This window comes from Myotis davidii, unplaced genomic scaffold (assembly GCF_000327345.1).
Source record: "Myotis davidii unplaced genomic scaffold, ASM32734v1 scaffold1416, whole genome shotgun sequence".
NCBI lineage: Eukaryota > Metazoa > Chordata > Mammalia > Chiroptera > Vespertilionidae > Myotis > Myotis davidii.
In genome coordinates, this window is record NW_006287806.1 from 287,597 (window position 1) to 297,654 (window position 10,058).

Consider the following 10,058-nt stretch of genomic DNA (forward strand, 5'->3'; position numbering starts at 1 on the left):
CTTCAGAAAGAAGACAATGCTCTGCGTTTGGTGGGATCAGGAAGGTGTGGTGTATTATGAGCTTTTAAAACCAGGTGAAACTGTTAATACTGATTCCTATTAACAACAAATAATCAATTTGAACCACACTTTGATCGTGAAATGACCAGAATATTCCAGAAGACACGGCAAAGTAATTTTGCTTCATGATGATGCACCAACACACACTTCAAAACCAGTTAAAGACACGTTAAAAGATCTTGCCTGGGAAGTATTAACCCACCTGCCATATTCACCCCTTGTTCAGATCGATGGCACACACATTTTCTGAGAAGCACTTCAAAGTGTAAGAAGAAGTGGAAAATTTGGTCTCTGAACGGTTTGCCTCAAAAACAGAAAAGTTCTACTGGGATGATATCCACAAATTACCTGAAAGATGGGGAAATGTGTAGCTACTGATGGACATTATTTTGAATAAAGCACTTTTGATGTTTCTCTTGAAATTATTGTATTTTCTTTGATTACAAAATCTGCGTTATTAATCTGTACACCTAGTAAGTAGATCTTGATGTGCATTCATATCTAACTGTACAACAATAATATCTAATTTCTATATTTGCATGATTCATACAGAAGCATGATTAACTTTATGATTCTTACAAATTCCTATGTAAGTGACACAGATTCCATTAATTCAAGAAAAAAAATTTAACTAGAGCTTATCCACCAAATCCTACATAATAAAGAGATAATATGCTAATTGACTGTTACACCCTCACAAGATGGTGGTGCCCACAGCCACAAGACGGCAGGGCCCAGTCCCCTCAGCCCCGCCGGGGGCGGGGGGTGGCAGGTGCATGGCGCAGCTGGTCCCACCCACTGCTGGAGTCCCCCAGTCCCCTCAGCTCTGCTGACAGTGAATTTTCATGCAATCATTACCTTTTCAAAAAATCCTTGCACAAGGATATGAGTATTTTTTTTTAGATTATCTGTTATCGGGGAACAGGCCTAAGCCAGTAGGCTGGCATCCCCCAAGGGTCTCAGACTGTGAGAGGGTTCAGGCTGAGCTGAGGTACCCCTCATGTGCATGAATTTTCATGCACCGGGCCTCTAGTCACTATTATAAAAGAAAAAAATGAGTTGACAAGCAGAGCTTTTTTCCTCTACAAAAAAATGTTAGTCACAAAAAAATAAATGAGTAATTAAATAATGCAACAACATCAAAATAGGCTGCAACCTTTATGAATTTTGGAATTTGTCTTATCTGTTTGTCCATAGGCACCCCTAATTCTTTGATATGATATTAGCTAATTAGGAAGTGAAGAGGGAAATATAAGGTCACACTATTGTTCAGTATTCTCCAGGTTATGCATACATATGTGCTTGGGAAATGAATTCCCATGATTTCTGTGGTAGATCCTACCCAAACCAGCAACCAGATAGACTTGGGAAGTATCCAATGACAATGCTCCTAAAGAAGGCTGTGAGAGAGAGAGTAATCACATTAGCTTTCCCTTTACCATACACTACATATTTAGTGCATAGTGAAGGAAGAGGATGAGTCTTCCTTTCTTCTAACACATCTTAAAAACAAACAACAACAAAAACCCTTCAAAATGAGTCTAAGATTAGCATCATTGAAGTGCCTATTTTAAGCTTTATTCCCAGGAGAAATGCATGTTTTAATACCTATGTGTGTCTTTGTCAAGCAGATATTGAAACTGAGAAGTTCATGCTGTCTTCCTACAACAGGGCACATTTGCCTTCTCTGCAGATGGCAAAAAGGGCTTTTGAAATCAGTCTCATCTAGGCAGAAGTCCAGCAGCTGAATTCCGTTATTAAAAAGTTTTGATGTCAAATTAATTAATTTTTAGTCCATTTCCAATGCACTACATTCAGCTAGATCACTTATTTGGATACATGCAAAGTTAGTAGAGAACAGTATTTCCTAAGTGATCATTTTTCAAACTATCTGCAAGCACTCGCAACTTAATTTAAGTAATGGGCACTGGCAGTTTCTATGGAAAATGAAGAGGAAAAGAGTAAGGGAAATCTCATTTTATCAAACATCCAACTAGACCAAGTATGTCAAACACATGCATTTTCATTTCACTAAAGAGAACAGGTTCAACAGAGCATTAAAGAACATATTACCACAGAGACAGGTCTATGCCAGCATATCAAATCAGGATACATCCAGGCTACCTTTCTGATTTATGGGTCCCTCAACATCCTTCTGCAAAGGTTGAGGCCCATGATAAGAGAGGCAGATTAATTCTAAAGGCATATGTCATCCTTCATCTTATCTCCCATTCTCTAACAATTATAAATGAGATACCAATGTCTAAGGGACAATCAAATTAAGAGCTATAAATACTTCAGGCATGATCTAGACCACAGTAAAACAAACCCAAATCAAGTATCCCATGTTCCCTAAAATACAAAAATTATGATGGCCTGCATATATTACAGCACTTACTCCCCCTGCCCCAAGAGCAGCAAATCCTTATTTTATATCCCTAGCTTCTGTGCCATTTATTCTTTGATTTACAGTGTTTATTTTTATAGGAATTCCACATTGTAAAATACCTTTGGTAACTGTCTGGGTACCTAACATTCATTCATTCATTTATTCATTTCTCAACAAAGAAATCTCCAGTTACTTCAGTTCAATAATATATGTATATTGATTTAATATAGAATAAGAATGAACTGCTAGTCAGAATTATTGTTACTGCACTGCTCCACAAGGAAAGTTAACATTAGGAATCTGATGACAGTATTTCAGTACCTAAAATATACATTAGGTGTGATACCACTGCATGGAAAACTAAAGCTAGATAGCACAGGTTTTAATTTCTTCAGACATCAGAGTGAAAAGGGTGTTACTTGGACACATTTTAGGCTCTTAAAATCATGGAGCATGTGTATGGGAGGAGAGTGCCTCCGTGAACATAATTATTTTCATTGGGGGGCCAGAAGTAGACATAATCTTTTTCCAAAATGTTCCTTTTCACTTCCTCAAAAGCAATTGTAATAATGTATTGTCTTTCCGGTACCAAGGTGACACTATTGACCCAAGATCAGTAGGTTAAATGCTTTGAATTGCATATCCAGAAGTGAGAACAGTCTTTTCACTGATTCATTGACATGTGCAGACCTAGGAGCCTCTTGTGACCAGGGGCATGCATTTGTAAGGCCAGGACTGGGGTGATGGGTGCAGCCCGCAGCCAAATAATTGAATAAAGCTAAGAAGCCCACACTTAGGTCAAAACTATGACATCAGCCATGGCCTAAAAATAGCCACAGATATATAACTAGCCATCAAGGTATCTAATTAGTTTAGAGACGGACAGAGGATATAATTTTCCCTAAGGTTTACATTCCCGTGAAAGCAGGAGCTAAAGGGAACTCTGCCTACTCCGATGTTATCTCAGTTGGCTTACAAGTGAGCCAGAAATAAGAAAATTTCTAACTTATAGCCTTTTCCACGGGAAAGATAGGTCAGATATCCAAAACTCTGACAGATAAGCACTCAGGAAGTAATCTGCAACTGCTTTGTCCACCCAGAGTCCGGGGAGACCAAGGATTTTTAAAATTGTGGCCCTCAGAATTCCACTGCTTAGTTTATTTCAGCAAGTATTTAATGAGTTCCTTTTTTTTTTCTTTTTTAATATGCCAAGTAGTGTGTATACTATGCTATGTGTAGAGAACTTTAAGAAGGTCTGTGAGAAGATCACTGAACAGTGTATGTATAAGCTCCTTGATGAAGATGTATAAAAGCCTGTGAGAGGCTTCAGAGGGGAGGCACTTGTAGAGGAGGCTATAAGGGTTAGACAGATGGAATGGGAACGCAGTGGCTAGCTGAGGAGAAAACAAAAGCATTTAGGGAAGAAAGTTCATAATGAACAAAGACAGGGGGATGCAGAATAGCATCAAAATGTGGGAGCAGCTGAGGCTTCAAATACTTTACAATTAAAGTGTAAGCTAGAGGTTTTCTTTAAAGATTTTACATTTACCTTTGTTGTGAAATGATTAATTTTCCCTACGATTTTATTTCATTGAGGATTAGTTTTAAAACGCAATCACATTTCACGTATCTACAAATGAAGGTGAGTCCACATGTTTGCAGACAGAATAGGCAGGTGTTTTTTATTAACAGTAGGATTGGGGGTTTTGTTGTTGTTGCTTTAAAATGAATAATTCCAGAAATTCATGCAATGGAATACTATTCGGCTGCAAGTATAAACAGAGCGTATATACAGAGCCTATGGGGAGGTTCTGTGGAAGAATTAAAAAGCACTTCACCCAAAAGCTAGTACAGCTGACCCTTGAACAATGCAGGGGCTACGGGATACCCAGCTGGAAGTAGCCAAATTGAGCATTGAAGATTTTATCTGTGGTCTTCAAATGGAAGGAATGGTTAAGTTAATATTAAATAACATCTCAATATTCTAGGCAATTGTGACTAATCCTATCTGCACTGAATGATGGTGCCAGAATTCAGAAATGCAAACGACTGCCAGAAAAATCCCTGGTACTTATTTTAATTCTGAAACAAATGTGAAATACTATAACATCATCAATGCTTTCAAATTTTATTTTAGAAAAATGGATATGCAAAATGTCTTAATGCAATGGAATATTATTCACCAATAAAAAAGGCATGAAATAGTTAAACATGCCACTACATGGAAAAACATAGAAAACACAGGCTAAGTGAAAGAAGCTAGACACAGAAGACCACAGATTGCATGATTTGGGAGGGTTGAGGGGAAAACGGAGCAACTGATTAATGGAGTGCAGTTTCTTTTGGGAGGGACAAATGATTTCTAAAATTAAATGGTGGTAATTAGATTGTGGCTATCACACAACTCTATAAATACATGAAAAACTTTAGACAGGCAATTTGTATGGTATGTAAATTATATTTCAATATTGCTGTTATTTAAAATGCTGTTTTAGACCCCTGCAGCATAGGAAGGTGCTTTCCCTGTAATCTACTTACTAGTCTACCTCCTCTCCACCTCTTTTCTAATACTTGCCCCCAAATATGCCCATGGGATATGAAAATAACCTAAAAGATACAATGAAGAACGGTCACTCAGACATTCAGGTCCACCTGAAAAAAGAAACGAGTTTAACAATATGTTAAAAGAGCCACTTCCCAAAGAGAACAAGTTGCTTGTAAGCGGGAGACTAGCGCCTTTGGTGCAAAAAAGAGAAAAGCGGAAGCACACCAGCTCGCCAGCTCGCCAGCTAGTGAGCAGCAATCACAGCTTCGGTGAAACAAGGGACAGGCCACACTGCTCCTTAAGGAAGTTCAAATGCTCGCTCACGCCGGTTCCTACGTCATTACGTCATTACGTCATTACGTTGAACGCCCTGTGACCCCTTGCGGATACGCCCTGTGACCCCTTGTGGATCCACGGACGACCGTTGGGGCTCTAGTGCAGTTTCTCCCAAAGCCACCGCAGCCGCCGCCTCAGAAAATGGATGCTCTCACCAAGGCCGTAGGCAAACTCAACTTAAAGCTCCCCCAGGGCTTCCGCATTGAGGCCAGCAAGACGGAGCACATCGATGGGAAGATGTTCATCGGGGGACTCTCCCGCGATACAAGTAAGGAAGCTCTTTTTGACTATTTGTCCCAATATGGCGAGATTGTCGACTTCACTATTAAAACCCACCCAGAAACTGGAGTATCCCGGGGGTTTGGATTTGTGATTTTCGAAGATAAGGCGGCCGTTGAGAAGGTGCTGCAAGTCAAAGAGCACCAAGTGGAGGGGAGGAAATTTGAGCTTAAAAAGGCTCAGGCCATGGACCTGAAATTCCCTCCGAGAAAAGTTTTTGTGGGCGGGGTGAACCCTAAGATGCCAGAAGACAAAATTAGACAGTACTTTGGGACATTTGGGGTGATTGAGCATATTGAGCTGCCAGTTTGTCCAAAAACAAACGAAAGACGATCTTTCTGTTTTATCACCTATACTGACGAAGTCCCGGTGAGGAAGCTGCTAGAATCCAGGTTCCATCTCCTGGGCTCCAGGCCGTGTGAAGTTAAAATTGCTGTTGTGAATGAAATTCCCAAGATGCCACTGAGGAGAGAAAGAGACGTTCCCTTTCCCAAGCTAGACAATGCCTCTGAGGGTGGAGAGCCCCCCACAAAGCCAAATGCTGCCGGGGCTGGCGGAGTCAACCAAAGTGTTTGTGGGGCCTGTGGAGTCTACGGAAATGCTCACGGGGCCTGTGGAGTCGACCCAAATGCTGGCGGGGCCATCAGAGTTGACTCAAATGCTTATGGGGCCGTGAGAGTCGACCAGAGTGCTAGCGGGGCCATCGCAGTTGACCCAAATGCTAGTGGGGCCAACACAGTCAACCCAAATGTATATGGGGCTGTGAGAGTCAACCAGAATGCTAGCGGGGCCATCGCAGTTGACCCAAATGCTAGTGGGGCCAACACAGTCAACCCAAATGTATATGGGGCTGTGAGAGTCAACCAGAATGCTAGCGGGGCCATCGCAGTTGACCCAAATGCTAGTGGGGCCAACACAGTCAACCCAAATGTATATGGGGCTGTGAGAGTCAACCAGAATGCTAGCGGGGCCATCGCAGTTGACCCAAATGCTAGTGGGGCCAACACAGTCAACCCAAATGTATATGGGGCTGTGAGAGTCAACCAGAATGCTAGCGGGGCCATCGCAGTTGACCCAAATGCTAGTGGGGCCAACACAGTCAACCCAAATGTATATGGGGCTGTGAGAGTCAACCAGAATGCTAGCGGGGCCATCGCAGTTGACCCAAATGCTAGTGGGGCCAACACAGTCAACCCAAATGTATATGGGGCTGTGAGAGTCAACCAGAATGCTAGCGGGGCCATCGCAGTTGACCCAAATGCTAGTGGGGCCAACACAGTCAACCCAAATGTATATGGGGCTGTGAGAGTCAACCAGAATGCTAGCGGGGCCATCGCAGTTGACCCAAATGCTAGTGGGGCCAACACAGTCAACCCAAATGTATATGGGGCTGTGAGAGTCAACCAGAATGCTAGCGGGGCCATCGCAGTTGACCCAAATGCTAGTGGGGCCAACACAGTCAACCCAAATGTATATGGGGCTGTGAGAGTCAACCAGAATGCTAGCGGGGCCATCGCAGTTGACCCAAATGCTAGTGGGGCCAACACAGTCAACCCAAATGTATATGGGGCTGTGAGAGTCAACCAGAATGCTAGCGGGGCCATCGCAGTTGACCCAAATGCTTATGGGGCCATCACAGTCAACCCAAATGTATATGGGGCCATGGCAGTCGACCCAAATGTTTATGGGGCTGTGGCAGTCAACCCAAATGTTTATGGAGACTTCAGAGTCAACCAAGGTGTTTACAGGGCGAGTGGAGATGTGGGTAATCCTACCATGGTGCCTGCTCCTGTTCACATCTTGCCCTGCAACCAAGGCTATAATTATTCTGATCAAGCATATGGCCCCTTCTACAATGCCTACAGTAACCAGCCCATTTTTAATAGCTACAACGGCGGAGAGCATTTTGTTGGATGTGACTATGGGACTCAACCCATAGGAACTGCACTTGCTAATTCCAATGTTCAACTAAACCAGGGGCCTGTCTTCAATACTGGTTACCAGGGAATTTACCAGCCTTTCTAAGGTCAAAGGATGAAGCCAGCATTGCAGAACCAATCTGACAATCTCCAGTGAAAAGTTATGTTACTGTTAAAAAAATTAATGACTGTTTTGAAAAGACACTGTCACTGTTCTACAGCTTTTTCCAGTTTTTTTTTTAATTTAGAGGCAGTTATTTTCTCATGGTCTTTTGACATTGGAGTGAAGACCAGATAATACAAGTAGTTTTTAGTTTTATGAAAGTTAACCTCTCAAAAATAAATGTTTACTATTAATAGCTTTACAGAAAACTCTGTAGTGGTTTCTATTTGGAGTTGGTGCTTTTATTCATTTATTTTTTTGTGGGGGTGTTTTGGGGTGTGTGAGGTTGTGGCTGCCTTTTTGGCCCATTATGAACTTTTTCTTGATGGGGTGGGAGTCTTGGGTGGTTTGGTTTAAAGCTATCATCCAGATTCAGAGGGAAAAAAATCTTAAATTTCCCTTTAGATTTGCTATTCAGCCAGGTCCTTCTTGTATATTTGTTCAGCAAAAATTAAGACTTAGGCTAAACCAGAAACTATGTTCAATGCAAGAAAGTCAGAAAGGGTCAGTCCCAGTCTTAAAAGAGGCAGAAGTAAACTAACAAATATAATATAGTGTGTGTGTGTGTGTGGGGGGGTCCTATATAAAGCTTTGTGAAGGATAACTTGGTATTATAGGCACAGGGGATCTAAAATAGGGTTTGGGAGGGAGTAGTCTTAAGTGGAATGCAGTAGGTTGGCCTTTGCCAATGGACTATGCTAAGGAGAGTGCAGTATGCCAGGCAGAGCTGCAAAGGTATTAAAGCAGGAATTTAGTATGTGCTTTTGGAACACAGAAAAGAGACTTTTTAAAGGGTGGAAACAAAGTACATGTGGAAACTAAGGGAAAAGACTTAGACAGGGGGCTTGAGCATCTGTCAATAAAAATATGAGTCATATATGCAAGCCGTATATGTAATTTAAATTTTTCTAGTAACCATATTTTTAAAAAGCAAAAATACGATGAAAATTATTTTAATGAAATGTATTTAACCAAAATGTCATTTCAACATGTCATCAAGATAATAATAATTATTAATGGGACCTTTCTACATCATTGCTTTCATACTAGTCACCAAAATCTAATGTGTATTTTACTTTTAAGCACGTCTCAGTCCAGACTAGTTACATTTCAAGTGCTCAAACTATGTAGCAGTAGCTATTACACAGGACAGTGCAGACTTAAATCCCAAAGGGCTTACCTAACATGCTGAGGGGTTGAATTCTATCTTTAAGGCAATAAGGAGAAATTAAAGGATTTAAAACAGGGAGTGACATGAAACAGCAAACATCTACCACATGCCTGACACTGATCTCAATGCTTGGATTGGAAAATCAATGAGACTCAATCTCTGACTTCAGGCAATTCAAGCAGGAAAGACAGACATGAAACCACAATCCTGGTGGGACTAAATTTAAAATGTGAGGAAAGTCAATTTTACTTAGAATAGTATGTATTTATTTCCTTATTAGAATACAAATATCTTCAGGTCAAAAAATATTTCACTCCTTTTTGTATTTTCCTTAACATCTAGCAAGGACTCTTGCACATAATAGGAACTATAAAAATATATTAAATGATGACACAGGAGCAAAACTGACAAGTATATTACCATTACAAACAAGAGAAACAGAAGATGGCAACATAAAGCATGAGGTAATTCTTTTCAGTTTTAATAGCAAATGTGTGTTATTTAAATACTAGTAACTCAGTGCATGAAATTTGTGCACATTACAAGGGAATTAATTAGAGGAAATATTGTAATATTGCTATTTGCCCTTTCTCTATAATAGAAGTGTCAGAGATGAAAGAAAATTAGTAAAGTGTATATGAAAATCTTCCTCCTGTCAGAGTCTGGGGTGTGTCACGAGAACCAGAGTCAAGTTCCTGCCCACCAACATGCACCTCGAAATCATGCAAGACCCAGACCCAGCCAGCCCCACCCCTGTCAAGCCCTGCTGGGCGGGGGGCACAGCCTCAGGTCCCCCAGCCTGGAGCCAGAGCAGAGGGCATGGCCTGAGATCCCCCAGACCAGCTCTGGGGTGGAGGGTGCAGCTTGAGGTCCCCTGTCAAGCCCCACTGGGCGGGGGGGTGCAGCCTCAGGTCCCTTTGAGGTCCCCTGGCCCAGGGCAGGGTGCATGGCCTGAGGTCCCCCGCCCAGGCCAGGGCAGGGGCACACCTTGAGGTCCCCGTCAAGCTCTGCTGGGCAGGGGGCGTGGCCTCAAGTTCCCTGGCCTGGCACCAGGGTAGGGGGTGCAGCCTCAGGTCCCCCAAGACCGAGCAAGGGTGGGAGGCGCAGCTTGAGCTTCCCCATCAAGCCCTGTGGGTATGGGGCATGGCCTGAGGTCCCCTGTCAAGCCCTGATGGCAGGGGGCATGGCCTCAGGTC